This window comes from Protopterus annectens, chromosome 2.part1 (assembly GCF_019279795.1).
Source record: "Protopterus annectens isolate FY-2018-M chromosome 2.part1, PAN1.0, whole genome shotgun sequence".
NCBI lineage: Eukaryota > Metazoa > Chordata > Ceratodontiformes > Protopteridae > Protopterus > Protopterus annectens.
In genome coordinates this window covers 724,757,098-724,774,075 of record NC_056729.1, presented here as the reverse complement: position 1 = coordinate 724,774,075, position 16,978 = coordinate 724,757,098, and positions in this window count along the sequence as shown.

Sequence of the window (16,978 nt, the reverse complement as noted above, 5' to 3'; positions counted from 1 at the left end):
TATATCATGCATTACAATGAGTGAATGTAAAGGGGAAAATTGGAATGTCATAACATAATTCTTGTTCTGTGGATCTTTACCAGCAGTTGTGGAATTGCATGACATGACTGTGAAATGAGAACCAGCCATTCTAGTTGGAAATAATGTTACAGTAGCACTTTACAAACCCCACACAGTATCAGTTAATTGTCTAATCAGAAAAGAAAGTACATACTCTCATGTATCTTGTGTAAGAATGTAGAGGGGTGAGTAAAGTTCTACATTGACAAGTGTGTACTAGAAGCAGCAACATTCAGGTCTGAGTACAACATGCAAATCACTCGCTACAAACCTAGCTTCAGAGATAAGAAGTATACCAACCTTCTGACTGACACAACGGTGTCCACAGCAAGCAAGCATGGGCCCCACTTTGGAAAGCTGAAAGGGCTATGCCTACCTAACCTAGCATTTTGTAGCAGTGGGCTGCTAAGACAGTGAGTAGTGCAATTACCACACAGCAGGCTGCATGCAATTACTGAATGGTGGGCACCAATTGGTGCAGAGGCCATCACATGCACATGTGCAGATACCTAGAAAAGCAGGCTGTACCTGCTGTCTACACATGCTATAATCTCATTGCAGCAAGAGAGAGAGAGAGAGAGAGAGAGAGAGAGAGAGAGAGATAGATAGAGATAGAAACAGAGACACAGACATAGACACAGACAGACAGACAGAGAAACACAGAAAAATAAAGAGTAACAGACAGAGAAAAGCAAAAGGAAAAAAAAAACATAACCTTTAAAAACAATCTGAAAACAGCAATACAAACAAAAGGTATGTAACACATATGTATTTGCTGGCATGTAGTAGATGTTTACGAAGAGTACTCATCATACTGTGAATCATCCATATGTGGCAGCAGTACGTATCTCCATGTATCTGTACATGTGCATAGGGCAAGGGACATACTGCAACTGTTTGTGAAGGGTGTACATACATACATTGTTGAAGGTTGTTATGTGCATATGTCTATGTAGGTTGTAGTGTGTGGAAAAAACAATAGCATGCCGTGCTGGTATATGACATGTGGTGGTTAAACGCTGTGGGTATGCTCTGTCATTTATGCAGTGTTGTAGCCAGTGAGGCCTGCTAAAGCTACATGGGCTGAGGACACCTTCAATGCAGTCTGCACAATACTGTGCAATATTATTACATAACTGTGTATCTCACAACTGTCGCATAGCTGCTATTCCCACCATGAACAGTGGACTGTATATGTGCCTATATGTACATCTATATCTACAGCAATGGATGTTTATATGTATGTGTGCATGTATATGTGTGTGTGTGTGTATATATATATATATATATATATATATATATATATATATATATATATATATATATATATATATATATATATATATATATATATATATATATATATGTATATATATATATATATATATATATATATATATATACAGATCTATATATACATATATATATATATATATATATATATATATAGAGAGAGAGAGAGAGAGACATATAGACATATATATATATATATATATATATATATATATATATATATATATATATATATATAGATATGGAGATATATATATAGATAGAGGGAAAGAGACATGGGGCATACATACAGCGACAGGTGCCTGGCGACCAAGGTATGGACTGAAGCTCAGTGTTGACACTGCAGTACTATCCCTTCTTGCCAGAACACTGTACCCATTAACTACCACATAGGTGGTAGTCTACCTAACACCGAAGGTGTGATAAGGGAACATGGGACACAAGTGGACAGTAGCCTCCCCTTTGATAATCATCTTGCCACACTAGTCATGTACTCTGTCTACGTGGTACACGTCATCACAAAAGGTGTGTCATCTAGGGAAATAGAGGTCAGTGTTCCCCTCTACGTATCACACTTAAAACCCATTAGAGAGTATAGTGCCAACTACAGCAACTGGAAAGGCCACAGACATACCTCACAAAGAGTAATACCGGCCTCAAACAGATGAACTATGCAGACCGACTCACAAAACCACAGCTACTCTGTGTTGCATACCTCCTACCCAGACGTGACGTCTGTCTAACACACTGAGCTATGCCACACCCATAGCTGTTGGACATCCTCCACGTAAACATATTACAATCCCTCCCAGATACATGCTTCAGGGCCCTACACCTTGTCAGCACACTAAACAGCACATGCTGGAGGGATAGAGTCCTAACTCAGAGACATGCCATACTCTGGAACAAACCACCTATCAATAGCAAACAAAGCTCCTCATTAGCAGTTGTCATAAATACTCCTGATGATTGTTTGGGAGATAGGAAATACACCCCGGGAATCACCTCTGTGGCTCTGGTTGACAGGGGCAAGTGAAATTAAATTGCATGTGTGTCAAAGGCCAGGGTGGTGTGTGGCTAGGCTGCTGTAGGCCCTAAGGCCAATAGCGTATTATCTACCCATGACATGAAGCACACACACATGTACTTAGTGCAATAATTGCTATGTGAGGTTGACTGAGTGTGATGGTGAATGTGTTGGTGAATGTGTGCAAGGACAGTAAAGGTGTGATAGCTTAGTGTGTCATTATTTCTGTCATGGTAGTTTGTGTCCTAGCTGTGATCACAGAAAAGATGTGTATGCTATTGCTAGGCAGAAAAAGTAGTATGGCATACGGTGTGACGTAGTCCCTTGTTGTTGACTGTGGTGTCTCATTATAGGCTAAAGAAATATATGTATGCTTAGTGAGTGGTACTGCTGGTGATTCCAACTCCCATATGAACTGTAGTACTACCTGAAGCTGTAGGCCTAAACAGAACAATATGGTGTATGTTCAGATAGCTTGGAAACACTGTTTTGTGTCATCCCTGTAGTCCTCACAGATTACATACCTCAGGCATAAGGTTTTGTAAGTAGTGACACACAGTACTGTATGGTACATAGGTAAAGCTCATCTGGGTTGGCATACGTTTGTGTGTTGTATGTATGTCTGATGTGTGCAATTATGCCTGTACCATGCCCTCAATCATATCTGTGTTACAGGGTATACATGTGTATCTAGGAACATGTATAGTCTACTACAGCAGTATGCCACCTATATCAACAACTGTGCACATATGTTAGGCAGGGGTTTGGCATCAATGACTTCTGTGGTATACTGGTAATACTGTAACTGTACTTTACATTCATTGCAATGGATGACATTATTCTCCATCCATTAGCTTGATATGTACCTCCTGTGGCAAGGTCATGCATTGTGTCACATACAGTGTGCCATGTACTGTTGTATAGTTTTACATACTGGTTTCACTTTGTTGCTGTGCAGAACATGATTTAGTATATAGTATGTGCCAGGCACTATCAGGCAGTTGCGGGCTGAGCAGTGATATGTGGTGTTAAATGTGTGTATCTACTAACAATAGGTTGCTATATATGGTATTTCATGGATGTCTGTACTTTAGAATGTTAAGTGTACCACATGACTTGCTCACAATTATTGTTTTATTGTCTTCCAGGGACATGTCTCACAATCGAAAACCCGCGTATTCCCCTGAAGAGGAGGAAGTCATCCTAGATGCCCTAATACAACATCACAACCTGCTGTTCTCCAGAACCAGCCAGGACCAGCATGGGCGCACTGCACTGTGCCAGGATGTTGTCCATTGGGTGAATGATGTAGGCATGCATAACCGGACTTATGAGCAGGTACGCCATCACTGCAGTGATTTAATCAGACATGTCCAGCAGTATGCCTCTGATGTCCACAGACAACAGCTTGCCACAGGTGATGGTGCAGCAACACATCCACCCATCACCAGAGTGGAAGAGCTGCTCCTTAGCGTGGTGGCTCCTGGCCAACCACTACAACAGACATGTGTCATCATGGAGGCCGGAGTCACCCAGCACGTCGACTCAGAGTGTGCAGGTAACATGGCATATCTGTAGACTACTGTTAGCCCAATTGTTAGAACATGCATTTATCATATGCGTACTGTGTATTTAGAAGATGTGGAGCCTGGTGTCATGCAATACTGATAATTTGGTACATAATCTGTATGCCCGTGACTGTCACCTGTTGTACTACTGTAAAATTATAAACTCACAGCAGCAATGCCATAGTTGTTTACACTGACAAACTGTCTCATATCCTTGTAGGTCCCTTGGTGTGATAGCAAGACAGCAGACCCATGCTGGTGAGTGTTCTACATTTAATATAGCATATAACATGTGCATGTCATAGGAGAGTTGTAGGCCATATAAACATGTAAAACACCTACACATAATGCATGCTCTGCATGTTCTCTGTGGGACTATGCACATCGCAGTAACATGAGTAGCTGCCTCAAACACATACAATACACAGAGCATCCGAACTAATTGTGGTACACTGTGTGAACATTGTATAGGCAGAGTCAATACACATGCACACAACATACACCACTTTGTCATATGCAGTAAGTGTTAATATGATGCACATGGCATATGTAGACACCTGCTGTAAGGTCAGACTCCAGTATCCCAAATGTCATCAACACAGCACACATACTATATCTGAGGGGTAGAGGCCTATCATGGGGTGGTGCGACATGCTTCAACACACAACACATTCATGTTAGGCAATGCTCCCTATTGAACATCTTACATACCCATGTAACAACTGGCTGTGAAATGGTTAATGTAGCCAAAGAGGTGCAGGTCAGGTACAGCAAGATAGTTGGCAGTGTGACATACATTAGTGGCCTTGAGTGACCACATGATGCTGGCTGATGATAGCTCATGGTACTACACTACATTCAGTTACAGTAACTACAGTACTACACATAGCATTCATTGTTATACACCAGATAGTTGTGTGCATCCGGCCATGGTATGTATACCTATGAGTGATGGTGCACAGGACATTGGAAAGCATTTTATACTTGCACAGCAATGTTGTGTCCATGTACACATTGTGTTTCAGGGTGAGGCCAATTATTGAACAACACACATGCATCAAAGACATGTATACTGTTATCAACAAGGACTCTCTACACTCACACTGCATGCTGTTGAGCAACACACATCCTGCATGCTGACAAGTGTGATAGGACTCTTTGGCTTGTGATACTGTACTCCACCATCAACCACTAATGAGTATGTTCTGTATTGCTGTTGGTGTGTGTGTGTGTGTGTGTGTGTGTGTGTGTGTGTGTGTGTGTGTGTGTGTGTGTGTGTGTGTGTGTCAACTTGACTGAGTAGTGTATTTGTGTGCATGTGTGCATGTGTTCATGTGTGCATGTGTGCATGTGTGCATGTGTTCATGTGTGCATGTGTTCATGTGTTCATGTGTGCATGTGTGCATGTGTACAGGTGTTCATGTGTGCTAACATCCTGTACAGATTGTAAAGTGTGTTTCCTGTCTTCCTCTCACAGGTGCTGAGGTTTTGTTGGATGAGTGCAACAGGGAACCTGAAGGCACTGCTACAAATAGTGGACATGATGATACATGTGCTGTGGCACAGGCAGGTTTGACAGGGTCTGTCGTTGGTCCGCCAATCGAAAGTACACAGCTTTCCACTCCATCTATGTGCACATTCATACCGCCAATACATCCCTCTACACCGATGGCCTTAGCTGAGGAACAGCATACAGTAGGCATTGACCAGGATAGTGTGGTATCTATGGCACATGCAACCCCTCACAGCAGCCATACCCAGACACCTGGAATGGTACCACATAGGCATATGTCCAGGGGTTCTCGTGGGAGCACTGCTGGTTGTAATGCCCCTGGAAGACGTGCCCCCACAGGTCTCACAACCTCAGGTATGTTCCAGGTTGTAATGCAGGCACAGGCACGTATGGAACGGTGCACCAGGCAGGGACTAAGGGCGCAGAGGGCCCATAACACCGCTATCAATGACAGTATCCATGACCTTGCCGGTGCCATCCGTAATTGCACTGATGTCATTGGTAGACATTGGGAGGAGACACTAGATGTCCTCTGCAGTGTAATGTCCATGTGCCAGGACAGTGCAGGACGGCTGAGATGTCAATGTGGACGTATGCCAGCAACATCATCAGCTGGCAGTCATCGCGGATGACACACAAGTCCAAGCCACTCCTGTAGTGGCAGTGCCAGCCCCAACAATGTTGGGGCTGGGCTGTCAATAGACCATCCTAGATGATCACGTGCACATGGCTCTGGCCATTCCCTGCAGAGACATGGGTCCAGTCGACATCCCTCTGCCTCTGACGATAGTACCTAGTCTGGCTTAGTACCCGATACTGTCCGTGGCACCCTTGCCAGCCACAGGTACTGTGTCCATGGCTGGAGACAGTGAGCTGTACAGCCTGGCAGGTACAGTCCATGGCTGTCCCACAACCTCCTGTATTTGGCAGCCACATGGTGGAACTGTGTGCATGCAGACACACACACATGTAAACCAAACACCTAGGGCTAACACATACACACACACACATTGCATTAACATTGACCCATGCTGTACTGTTGTCCCTCACACACACACACACACACACACACACACACACACACACACACACACACACACACACACACACACACACACACACACACACACACACACACACACACACACACACACACACACATACATGTCGATTGGATGGGTCATTGTTGGGCTCTGGCAAACCAACAACACACCCTGTGCATATGATGAAACAGTGCCACCTCCTTTCATCTGTGACATTGATGCAGGAACAGGCTAACATGGTGCTGAGGCACAGGGCGACCTAATAGCAGTGTAGCAATGTTAGCATGTTGTCAACAGTAAAGTGTAATGATATCCTTGTAGGTATATCTGAGCAGGCATGATGCATTAAAGCTATGATTATCAATGTAGTATTGTTTACACCAGTGTTAATTCCAAAAATGTATTATCCACCCATGTGCCACTTGACTGATGTGTGTGGTACTGGCAGCATGTGTTGGTGAGTGGACGGTACGTGTGTGATGTGTGCAGTACAGATTTGCAGGTGTACATTTGTGAACATGGTGGAGGTGCACTGTCTGCATGTACGTGCATAGTGGACACATGGGAAGGGTGACATGCCCTGTATTACACAGTGTTAACACTTCATATTTCCTATTGGTGGCTAGTATGCATTTTACTACACATATGTTACAACTTGGGTACACGTGTGTATGACATGATTTGACACTATGCTGTGGGTGATACTGTTAATATCGGTCATTGGTTTGCATTCTGGTAGTATATATAACCTCAACAGCCTGACTTTAACCAGTCGTTAGATGATGTCCTGACAACTAACACACAGATGTAGGATACACAGTAGCATTTGAATCCTTCCGGTACTATACTATACCAGTAACCAGTGGTACTGACCGCCACCCATTCCTGGGACCACTCCTGTTTGGCATGTAGCCATCCTAGGTACAAGCAAACACACTAGGGATATGTCCGGCCACATCTGTTAATGCATACAGTGGCCTACAATGCATTCTCCAGATGAGACACTTATCCTCCACAAGGGTATCATACAGACAGATACCTGTTGATCAACCCATGCTGTAAAGCTATGAGCCAACTATAGCATAGTCATCCACATTTACTAAACATAGTATCCTGACAGTACCACATAGGTAGCAGCCCACAACATGTAGCAGGGGTACCGATGTGTACATACAGCCACATGTTATGTCATCTGTCCTTTGGTATTCACATTTCCAAAGGTATTCTGATGTCCCTCGGTGTATCACATAAGCAATAAGGGGTCTGTATGCATATCCACAAAGTTGTTGTACACCTATAATGAATGCCCATTATTGACAGACTGTGTTGTGTTTGAACATGTCTGAAATATACCCCAGGCATGAACCCTCACTCACACTATTCTATAGAAACTGTCATGAGTGTGTCTGACACAGATGACCTAGGCCACAGATCACTACAGTGTCTGGCCTTGTCACAAACATACATATGTGACCTAAGGTCTGAGAAGCAGCAGCACAAACTGTCAATGGTAACAGATGTATTCATGTGGAATGCAGGCTTCACACCTATGAACTAATTGAGGTCACATGTACATATATGTATTTGCCACACAGATAACTAAAGTGTGCAATGCACATACTGTTGTTTTACTGAAATGTCATACAGTAGTAAAAGCAAAACCCACAACACATTGACCAACAGTGTCACACACACACAGCAATTGCAGGATTCAAACCCCTACCTAACTATGTTATGATACTAGAGAGATATGTATTAATATGACAAGCTATATGCTTTAGTGGGAGTTTTCATTTCCACTGCTGTATTTGTGGGATACTGTCATCATCAGACTTACCAAAGAGGAATTTACCTCTTTTAATGTGTTTTCCTAGTCTCCAAAAAGGGTACTATTCTCAAAAGAAATTACACACATACACCCCCCCAACATACACACTCAGCAATTGCAGGATTCCAGCCCCTACCTAACTATGTTATGATTTTAGAGATGTACACATTAATACGACACGCTATACACTTTACTGGGAGTTTTTATTTCCACTGCTGTATTTGTGGGATACTGTCATCATCAGACTTGCCAAAGAGGAATTAACCTCTTTTAATGTGTTTTCCTAGTCTCCAAAAAGGGCACTCCTCTCAAGGGAAATCACACATGCACTCAGCAATTGCAGGATTCAAACCCCTACCTAACTATGTTATGATTCTAGAGAGGAATGCATTAAGACGACGCAATATATGCTTTAGTGGGTGTTTTTATTTCCATTGCTGTATTTGTGGGATACTGACATCATCAGACTTGCCAAAGAGGAATTTACCTCTTTTAATGTGTTTTCCTAGTCTCCAAAAAGGCACTCCTCTCAAAGGAAATCACACACCCATATACACCCCCCCACACACACACTCAGCAATTGTAGGACTCAAACCCCTACCTAACTATGCTATGATACTAGAGAGATACACATTAACATGACTTGCTATATGCTTTATTGGGGAATTTCATTTACACTGCTGTATTTGTGGGATACTGACATCACCAGACTTGCCAAAGAGGAATTTACCTCTTTTAATGTGTTTTCCTAGTCTCCAAAAAGGGCACTCCTCTCAAAGGCAATCACACATGTACATACACCCCCACACACACTCAGCAATTACAGAATTCAAACCCCTACCTAGCTTTGTTATGATACTAGAGAGATACTCATTAACACGACACGCTAAATGCTTTACTGGGTGGTTTCTTTTCTCCTGCTATATTTGTAGGATACTGACATCATCAGACCGGACATGGTAATGTGTGTGCACTTTGTTTTATGCAATCCCAGGAATGAACCATGTGGGACAGCAGGTGTTAACAGCTCATAGGTTCATAGGTTCATAGGTAGGTACTAGGCTATCGGCCCAAGGGCCTATGCAAGCCTAGCCAACAAGGTTCCCTGGCTTACGCCACCCAAGAAAGTTATTTTCCTGTGCCACTGATGAGCAGAGACACAGAAGTGATCCCGGGGTGTATTTCCTATTTCCCATCCACTCATCAAGATTTTTCTTGAAGAGTGCTAATGAAGAACTTTGCTTGACATAGATGGGTAGCCTGTTCCAGAGCATGGGAAGTCTCTGGGATAGGAATCTATCCCTCCAGCATGTCCTGTTTATTGTGGTGACAAGGTTTAGGTCCCTAGAGTGTGTAGCTCAGAGGGATTGGGATTTCTTTAGGTGTAGCATGTCTAACAGGTCTGGGTTTGACATAGCTTTATATGTTAGGCAGAAATCACCTCTGAGTAGGTGATATGCTACGGAGTAAAGCTGGAGTTTTTTGAGGCGGTCAGTATAGGGCATTTGTTTGAGTCCAGTAATCCTCTTTGTGAGGTACTTCTGTGGCCTTTCCAGCTGCTGCAGATGTCTTGTGAGTTACATTCCAAAAGGGGCATTGTACTCTATAATGGGTCTAATGAGTGATGAGTAGAGGGTAACGATGACCTCTTTTTTCCTGGATGAGAACACTTTTATGATGAGGTGTGCCACATAGAAGGACTTCCTGACTACTGTGATGATGTGACTATCAAAGGAGAGACTACTGTCCACCTGGGTCCCAAGGTCTCTTATCACGCATTCAGTGTTAAGTAGATTGCTGCCTATGTGGTAGTTCATGGGTACAGAGTTTTTACCAAAGGGAATGACACTGTACTTTTTGGCATTGAGCTTGAGGCCATGGCTCTGACACCAGGCATCTGTCTCAGAGAGGCCCTTCTGTAGGATGTTCACATCATTTGGGGACTTGACTATGGCTCCTAGTTTGCAGTCATCTGTGAACTTCATTAGCCAGAGGCCTTCTGTGTTAGCCTGTACTTCAGAGAAGTAGATACCAAACAGGAGCGATCCCAGGACGGAACCCTGTGGTACTCCACTTGTCACTGGTTTGAGGTCAGATTTGGAGTCTGCAACTTTTACAGTGTGGGTTCTGTCAGTGAGCCAGTTGGCAACCCATCTTGTGACATAGGGATTTTTGCCTAGTTTATTGAGTTTAGCTATAATTCCAGAATGGGGGATGGTGTTGAAAGCCTTGGCGAGGTCAAGGTAGGCTGTGTGAACCACTTTACCCTCATCTACAGCTTTGGTGACTGCCTCAACGAAGTCGATCAGGTTCAGGAAGCATGATCTGCCTTTCACAAACCGAACTGGATGGGATCCAGAGTTTGGAGGTTACCAATGTCTTTGTTTATGAGTTCCATGATGATACGTTCCATGGCTTTGCAGACCAGGCTCATCAGGCTAATAGGTCTATAGTTCCCAGGATCAGTGGTGTCTCCCACTTTGTGGAGTGGGATAACTGTTGCTGTGTGCCATTCAGTGGGCACAAAGCCTGATGTGAGGCTATTATTGAACATGGTGCTTAAGTGGGGAGCCAGTTCATTCTGAAGTTCGTGTAAAATGCAGCCTGGGATGTTGTCCGGTCCCATGGAGGCTGTGTTTTTGGCTTTAGAGAGTGCAGCTTTCACCTGCGTAGTTGTGATTACAGGGACTCTGTATTCTTCCTGTATAGATATGGGCCCTTTAGGGGGTGAGGGGGGGGTAAAGTTAGCACTGAACCTATCTGCTAGGATGTTGGCAATATCAGTTGGTTCTGTAATTTTCATGCCTTTGTGCTGTAACTCAGAGCAGATCTGGGTGTTGCCATTGAGATTCTTGACATAGCTATAGAATGCTTTGTGGTTGTCCTTGGAATTAGTGGCACTTTTATTTTCGTAGCTAGCTTTGGAGGATCTTATAAGGGATCTCAGCTTCTTACTGAGGCTGACCAGGGAGCTCCTCCACTCATGGGATTTTACTCTCTTTTGTAACAGTTTCTTCCTTCTGTTGTACAGTTTGTTTATGGCAGGGGACCACTAGATTGGCTTCCTTTTTTGGAGGATAGCGTCTTGGTTCTGTTTGGGATAGCACGATCCATGCACTCATGTAGGTGCTTATAGAGCGCATTTGTGTAGGATTCAGCAGTTGTAACTGTATTGTCCATCTGCATGGGTGTCATGAAGTTCACTACTTGTGTCTTAAGAAGCATGAAGTTGGCTTTGGAGAAATTTATTACTGTGGTTTCCTTAATGGGGGGTGGGGGTGGGATGTGGATATCAAGGGTGATTAGCTTATGGTCGAATCGGACCAAGGAGCATTTGACTTCAGGTGTGGAACACCAGTCACTCATGTTGGTAATGACTAGGTCTAGAATATTGTTGCCGCTGGTGGGGGTGTGGATAAGTTGATCTAGGGCATTGGAGTTTATGAATTCCAGAAAGCCTTGCACTAAGGAGTTAGTTCATGAGTAGTTTTGCCAGTTAATGGTGGGGTAGTTGAAGTCGCCCATTATTAGGATGTTTGGTTGAACCCTAATATTTTCCAGTACATCAAAAAAAGAGGAGTGGGAATCCTGGGGCATGGTGGGGGATCTGTAGCAAGCTACAATTTGGATTGCAGTTTTGCCAAGAGTTAGTTGCACTTGGATAACCTCGGATGCATTATGCTGAGCAACTAGCCTGGAGATGTGGATATCCTTAATGAATATGGACACACCCCCACCTTTGGTGTTTCGGTCCAGGTTAGATGGCCGAAAAGTGTGGTATGAGTTATAGCTTGGTAGTGCAGGGGTGCTCTTTGGAGCCTTGAACCAGGTCTCAGTCACTGCACAGATATCGATGTTCTCCATTTTAAGGAGTGCCTCGAGTGAGTGCATTTTGAAATTTAGACTTCTAGCATTGAGTAACATTACCCTCAGTTTTTGCTTGCCTGTTCCTGTTATGGTGGTGAATTTGTTACTTGAACCCTGCCTAAAAAAGGCACTATAGGGGCAGCAAGAGCCTTAGCCAGTATCCGGAATCCTAGGGGTGACAGGTGCAGGCCATCAGTGGCAAAGCATCATGGTCTGTTGACCATGTCATCCCAAGCAGACAGATACTGGATCCCCTTTGAATGACACCAGAAGCTTAGCCAATTGTTGAAATCAATCATTTTGTCCTTGTACTGCGGTATCATTCTGGGCGATGGCAGAATGCTACTCAGGGCTAGGGTCATACCTGCCTGGGCTACAAGATCGCAGAGCTCTTCCATGTCTCTTTTCATGTAGTCCAGGGAGGTACGTCTCAGGTCATTCACACCAACATGGACAATGACAGAGTCATATTTGTACTTGTTGTGGAGTGACCTGAGTGCGTGGGTTATGTGGAGGATCCTGGCACCCGACAGGCAGCTGACAGTAACCTTCTCCTTGTTTAGCCTGGTGAGTGGGACATCAGTGTGCCTGACTATAGAGTCACCTATTACTAGTGTGTTGGGTATGTTGTTTTGCCTTATTGGCTGTGTTTGAGTGGCACACTGAATCTTTGGGCTATGTGACATTTGGGTTGTGTTGGGGGATGGAGGTTGCTTGTGTTTCTGCTTTGGAGGTCTCTGTTGCTTAAGCAGATTATTATTGAGAGCCTCCATGAATGTTTTTGAGTTTCTATGTGTGGATTTTTGTGGTGTAGACGTAGTGAGACTATGTGATGAGTGTGGTGTGGTGCAAATGTTTACCTTCTCCTCATGACTGTCAGGTTTACCTCCAGTTTGGCTAGATAAGTGCATCTCTCAAAGGTTGTAGTGTTGGGTGGTAGGAGGAGAGGGTTGTCTGTGTACATGAGGCAATTTCTACATTGCCTCAAGATGCCCAGATTCATCAGATAGACAGGGGAGAACACTGGGAGCTGATCCTTGGACATGCCTGAATAAAAAACTATTTTCCTCTAGATAAGTGAGGAAAGTGAATACAAGAGCTGTTTTTCTCAACGCCAGTGAGAAAATTTAAGTACAAAAACTGTTTTCCTTTAGGTAATGAGGAAGACTGAGTGCTATAGTAATTAGTAGCTTATTTAGTGCTTACAAGTTCTGAACAAGTGCTGAGTATGAATAAGCAAATTTAAGTGCTAAAACTAAGAATCTGTATCTGCACTAGATGAGTTACAGGACAGAAACAAGTGCAAATGCAGGCTTTCAAATCAGAAAGTTGAGAGAGATAGAAGATTGCCCAAATGGCCAATAATTACAAATTCTGGGCCAGAACCACTCTTTATGTGGTAGACAGGTTACCTAATGCTTACCACTCCCACTGATAAACTAGAAGGCATCCCTCCAACACAGAAAGGCTTGGGGGGCTCAGAAGCTTACAAACAGTCCTGGATACAGCAAATCTGTATCTGGAACACTAGTTACAGGAAAGGTAGGAAACAGGCTTACAGTTTTTTTTTTTTTTTTTACAGAAAAGTAGCAAAACAGTAGTAAAAACAATTCACATGCAGTGCAAGCTAGCACAATTGAGTATGTAGCAATATTAGACCACACACAGTTTGAAAAATGCAATTAAATTAAAAAGGACTAAAAGCAAGTGCAGAAAGGGTTTATTAGGTAGAATGCAGTAAAGAGATGTGACTGGGGGAATGTCCTAGATCAAATCTACAGTGGGGCGGGCACTGCAAAAGCCACCAAATTTAAACTACAAACCAAAAACAGGGAGGGGGTGAGGAAGACAGTTTCAGCAGAGATTTGAGCAACCACTAATAGTATAAACTATAAAACCAAAAAATATACTCAGCTCTGTATATTTGCAGATCCGACTCTCAGAACAGTGAGACAACAGATATCTAAGCAACAATTAAACTCTATAATAAAGAAAACTATACTCAGCTCTGTATATTTGCAGATAGTCTTGTAAGGCTGTCTCTCAGAACACAGGTTCCAATTTAAATGCAGGCTGTTATTAACAGGTCAAATTAAGGGAACCTTGAGTTAGGTAACACACAAGCTATAAAAATCAGTTATATCAGCTGAAGACAAGGCAGAAAATGGGGGTGGGGGGTGGGAAGACAGTTTCAGCAGATATTTGAGCAACCACTAATAGTATAAACTATAAAACCAAAAAAATATACTCAGCTCTGTATATTTTCAGATCAGACTGTCAGAACAGTGAGACAACAGATATATATGCAACAATTAAACTCTATAATAAAGAAAACTATACTCAGCTCTGTATATTTGCAGATAGTCTTGTAAGGCTGTCTCTCAGAACACAGGTTCCAATTTAAATGCAGGCTGTTATTAACAGGTCAGATTAAGGGAACCTTGAGTTAGGTAACGCACAAGCTATAAAAAACCAGTTATATCAGCTGAAGACAAGGCAGAAAATGGGGGTGGGGGTGGGAAGACAGTTTCAGCAGAGATTTGAGCAACCACTAATAGTATAAACTATAAAACCAAAAAAATATACTCAGATCTGTATATTTGCAGATCAGACTCTCAGAACAGTGAGACAACAGATATATAAGCAACAATTAAACTCTATAATAAAGAAAACTATACTCAGCTCTGTATATTTGCAGATAGTCTTGTAAGGCTGTCTCTCAGAAAACAGGTTCCAATTTAAATGCAGGCTGTTATTAACAGGTCAAATTAAGGGAACCTTGAGTTAGGTAACACACAAGCTATAAACAACAGTTATATCAGCTGAAGACAAGGCAGAAAATGGGGGTGGGGGTGGGAAGACAGTTTCAGCAGAGATTTGAGCAACCACTAATAGTATAAACTATAAAACCAAAAAAATATATACTCAGCTCTGTATATTTGCAGATCAGGCTATCAGAACAGTGAGACAACAGATATCTAAGCAACAATTAAACTCTATAATAAAGAAAACTATACTCAGCTCTGTATATTTGCAAATAGTCTTGTAAGGCTGTCTCTCAGAACACAGGTTCCAGTTTAAATGCAGGCTTGAAAAGGACTCCACATTTCTTAGCTTGTGTGATCTATCTGTGGACAAATTGCCATTCCTTCATATGACAATACGTATTTATGCACAGATTGTTGATTTTGTGGATACGACATGTGTCTGGGATGTTGATAAAGGGCTATTCAAAGTCTATGTGGTACGTGTGTAGCTCCTTTCAGTGATGTATGTCCTGGGTGGCTGCCTTGCAAACAGTCTAGCAGGTTTGGGAACCATGATCTGCCCATGAACAAACCAAAGTTGGTAGGGTTGTTTGTTTGTCGGCTTCCAATAGATCTGTTTATGACTTCAATCATGATGGACTCCATGGCCTTGCAGATCAGACTTCATAGGCTTATAGGACTATAGTTCCCATGGTCTGTTGTGCACCAACATTTGTGGGGTGTGCTATATGTTGCTGTAACCCATTCAACAGTTTCAGATCCTGTAGAGAGGGTGAGGCTCAACAGACTGTTCAGGTGCAGGGTCTGTTTGTTCTGCAGTTCACTTATGACAAATATAGGGAAACAATGTAATCCAATTGATGCCATGTTTTCAGCTTTGGAAGGATCTGTTTACCCATTCTACATGTGATATCTCCTGGTATGATGATAGGGCCTTTTGTCAGTGGGAGGTGGGTATGTATGTATAGGCCTGTCTGACAGGATGTTGGCATTGTCAGTCAGGTACAGTTGGCCCTGACTCAGGACATATATGAGTGTACATTGCTATTTATGACATAGCTGAAGGAAGTGTCATGGTTCTATCTGGACTCCTTTGCAGATAATCTTTCCAAAACACCAACAAATCTGAGCACTAAACCCCTGTTATACTCTTTTACACACTTAACACCCTACTGATCCTTTTTGATCAGTCAACAGAGTATTTCATCATAATATCCTGGCATGTCCAAAGGTCAGTTTCGTGTGTACTCTCCAGTCCAGCTGGTGAATATGGGAATTTTGAGGCAATGTTACAACTGCCTTATGTACACAGACAACCCTCTCCTCCTCCCAACAAACTCAGATATATGTGAGAGATGCAACTATATAGACAAACAGGAGGCTGAGCTCTCTCGACCCATGACTGGCACAGTCTATCAGGTGGTGAATGTAACCAGACACACCACAAATCCAGTCTCACATAGACCTATAGCAACAGCAAATAAAACACATTACCACACAAAAACATACTCGGAGGCTCTAAATAAAATCTGCCTAAGCAGCAGAGACCTCCAAAGCAGACACCCAAACAACTGCTACCCCACAACAATACCCACATATCACATAGTTCACAAAGTCAGTGTGCCACACCGTCACTGCCCTTAGGGCTAAACAACACATCTAATGCACTTCTAATAGGTGACTCTATTGTCAGACACACTGACGTCCCACTCACCAGGCTGAACAAGGAGAAGGTCACTTTGAGCTGTCTGTCGGGTGCCAGGATCCGCCACATAACACATGCACTCAGGTCACTCCAAAGCAAGTACAAATATGGCTCCATCATTGTCCATGCTGGTATGAATGACCTCAGATGTTCCTGCCTGGACTACATGACAATAGACATAGAGGAGCTCTCTGATCATGTAGCCCAGGCCAGTATGACCCTGACCTTGTGTAGCATCTTACCCTCACCAAGAATGATGGCACAGTATACAGACAAAATGATCAATTTTAACAGTTGGCTAACGTA